The sequence below is a fragment of the Opisthorchis viverrini genome (assembly GCF_000715545.1).
Source record: "Opisthorchis viverrini unplaced genomic scaffold opera_v5_32, whole genome shotgun sequence".
Lineage (NCBI taxonomy): Eukaryota > Metazoa > Platyhelminthes > Trematoda > Opisthorchiida > Opisthorchiidae > Opisthorchis > Opisthorchis viverrini.
Genome location: NW_008751687.1, coordinates 49,596 through 53,174, shown reverse-complemented (window position 1 = coordinate 53,174; position 3,579 = coordinate 49,596).

The following is a 3,579-nucleotide window of genomic DNA, read 5'->3' as shown; positions in this document are numbered from 1 at the left end:
TCGTTCGAAGTGTGTATCCCCCTTTCATTTGGTGCCGTATTGGCCTTACTGCTAAATGGGGCATTAAATTGCGGTGTATGATTAAATGCTCGCCTTCTCCGGACAGTTGCGCCTGTTGAACTGTGGTACAGGAGGCTGTCTTGAGAAACCTTGGCGGCGAAACTCCCAAACCAGTGTTGGTACCATTTGCGTGTTCCAATCTAGTTAACTTCGACCGTGGCAACTCTATGGGGATGCTCCGATTTGCCGACAGCCATCGAATTCCGATTTTCCTCTTGTGGTGATTCATTCAAGTGCCAGGGTCCATACCACAGTGGTTCTGGGGTACGACCGTAAGTAGAAAGGGTAGTAGGCGGTACAGGGAGAAAGCACAAGCCCCCACGGCTAGAATGATCGATTGTTCAGCCTGACCTAGCAAGTAATGAGGATTTTGCATTAAAAGTACGCGCCTGGCTCAGGCCTCCAGTGGAGTCATCGTGTAAACTACACGGCCAGAGGCTTAAAGACACCACACCCAAAATCTCAGAATGACGTCATGGTAATATGATGGTTAAAACAACAAATGTCTTCGTGTCCATTCTGGACAAACAGTGCAACCATAAGGTTCCTCTTTCTTCTTCGAGAACACTTAGATTAATGTTGTATTGTCGGCTACCCTAACTCCGCCTCCAGGTAGAGTGTAGTCTTTGAAGATGTACAACTCTGAGGTAAATACTGTGCTTCATGTAAGGGATCTCCTTCCAACTAATGGCTTACTTTATGTGCACTCCATGCACACAACTATGCTGCATTATACGTCCAGTGTTAATGAGTCCCGATATGTATTGCGTCCGCTTAGAACGATTAGAAATGTGATCATCAGTGTAAGGCCGGCATAAATGTTCTTTTTCAGTACTGTGATTTGTGCTTTCGGTTCGTGGCTCACACCGAAGTGTTCTTTGGTGAAGCGGTCGAGGCAGTTACCTGAGTCATTCAATTTCCTCCACGAGAGGATCCGAGGTGCAAATTTATCTGGATCTATAAGGTCAGCTAAGGACCAATGTACTTTCGCACTGTAATCGAGAGAATCTCAGCCAAAAAGTACGTTTTCATTTACTTCAATTTACAGATGTCCGACCTTGTATAAGGTATCTCTTATGCAAGATTAACTGTTGTATACCGACTTTGACTGATTGTTCTGGTCTGGTCACGAAACCACGGCCAGCGTTGATCCCAACTTATCCTTCGCCATAGCGACACGATCAGCTGGCTTGTGGCTGAAACCACGGGAACGAAACGACATCCTCAACGCACAACGGAATGAGGCCTCTGAAAATCAGTTGAGAATTTCGATTAAACCTGGAGTGGCCTACAGATAGTCCACTGCCACAACTTCAAAAAAGTGGATATTAGTAAAAAGTGACATGTTCTCCATGGAGATGTCGACGTTCATAAGTGCATGGTGTCCGAAAACTGTCTTCTTGATAGGGAGGCAGCGTCACGGAGTACATACGAAGAGCATAGGAAACATCTAGAGTTTTTCCGGAGGGGCATAAGATGTACAGTGTGATTCAGAATGCACTGAACTAACATTCACCGAGGGTCACTGATCGGTTAGTGGGTGTCTAGAATTTGGAGAATCTCTTAAGACCAAAGTGGGTGAGGCTTGTATGACAAATGGCTCTAAAGCCTAACTACCTGTTGAACAACCGCCAGTCAACAACTATCTAGGGGAGTGTTGAAACCAGCAAATGTGGTAAAAGTTAGCCGGTTCCTTATTCCACTTTTCGTCATTTACATCCAACAAGTTAACAGTATCTTAAATCCCGTTGTACCCATAAATTATTGTATTCTGGGCCACCAAAGGGTCATCAGGCGTTAACCTCTCCCCATGGTATGGCACGTGTAGCTGTGGCTAGCGGTTCAATTGCTTGCCGCATTTTCGGACGATCATATGGGTGTACGGAAGACACGGATCGTATGATACGTGAGCAATCACCTGATCGCCACATGTGGGATACCAGTAACTATTTGGTCACGTTAGTGTCAGTAGACTGTAGACTCTAGAGGAACCCAGAACAAATTACAGTTGAATGTCGCTTGCAGATTCCAGGCGTTAACCCCTCCCCATGGTATGGCACGTGTAGTTGTGACCAGCGAATCACTTGCTTGCCGCATTTTCGGACGACCATATGGGTGTACGGAAGACAGATCTATGATACGTGAGCAATCACGTGATCGCCACATGTGGGATACCAGTAAATATTTGGTCACGTTAGTGTCAGTAGACTGTAGACTCTAGAGGAACCCAGAATAAATTACAGTTGAATGTCGCTTGCAGATTTTGGAGCTGAAATGCTTTAGGATGCACCACAGAGAAAATGGACCTTTGTGATTCGAACACTTGGTCGCTTTTACTGATTGAGCGTGTACTGGGCAAGTGTTGATGATGACCTGGCCTAACTTGAGGTGAAAGGAAACTCCGGAGGCAAACCACCACATTAGACGCAAGTAAGAATCTTAAGATTTTGAGTATGGATTACTCACATTCAGTCATCCGATAAAAAAAACTCCAGAGTTCGGACACGAAACTTGTCGTTGACGTGCGAACAGCAGTCTAAATCCGCCCGAGGCTGAACGCTTTACATCTCAAACATCACTATAGTCGTTGCGCTCGCATCCAGGCGAAAGCATTGGTAGTGCCTTGAGATAAACAACGTGATACTGACTATGCTCATCCGGTGTGAATGCAAGTAAACGAACAGTGCGACTCAACACTTCGACTCGACTGCTTAATCTCACGCGACTCATGATACGCGTTCGAATGAGGACCAATACCAGCTTACAGGAAGACGTGATTTACTGGCGTTCAACTCCGGTAGGCTTAGTTGTTCAAGGACAGCCACTGTCTCCAGGTACGCCCTAGGAGGAAGGCACGGTGACAGGAAGAGGGTTGCTATTTGTAGAACTAAATCATAGACAAATGTAGCCAAGTTGAAACAGGTTACGTATACATTGTTTTTTTGTAAACGGACTGCAGATTTTTTATACTCTTCTCTACATTTGTGAAACAGAAGAACGAACAAGCTACCTTGGTTTGAAACAACCTTAATAAATGGTACAATGACACAACAACAATTATGATTAGCACCACATATGGTGGTGGAAACTTCAGAGCGCTCGGTCGAACCAACTGATGTGCTTTGGTCATGACTTTAAGAGAAACAAACATAATTTTGTCCCTCGGTGAACCTAGGTTTATTAGTGGGAAACTCTACATATCTAGACTGCATAACAAATAGGCATTTGCGTGAGGATTCATTATGTTCATGTCCTTTCTGTTAACACGAATGACAATTGAGATGTGGTATCACAGTCCATCAGGATAACAGTTAGACACATCCAGCCCACCCCCAGAAACCTCATTTATTGTTCCCGAATGTGTGATTTTCAGTCCAGAGCCTACTCTTATTAGTAGTATTTTGGGGGACGTCGAGAAGCAATTGGTCTGAAGATCACGTATCTTCTGTAGTCGATCGAATTAAGACAGTTACATTATCTAGGCGATAAAACCGTATTGTATAGTGAAATTATATATAT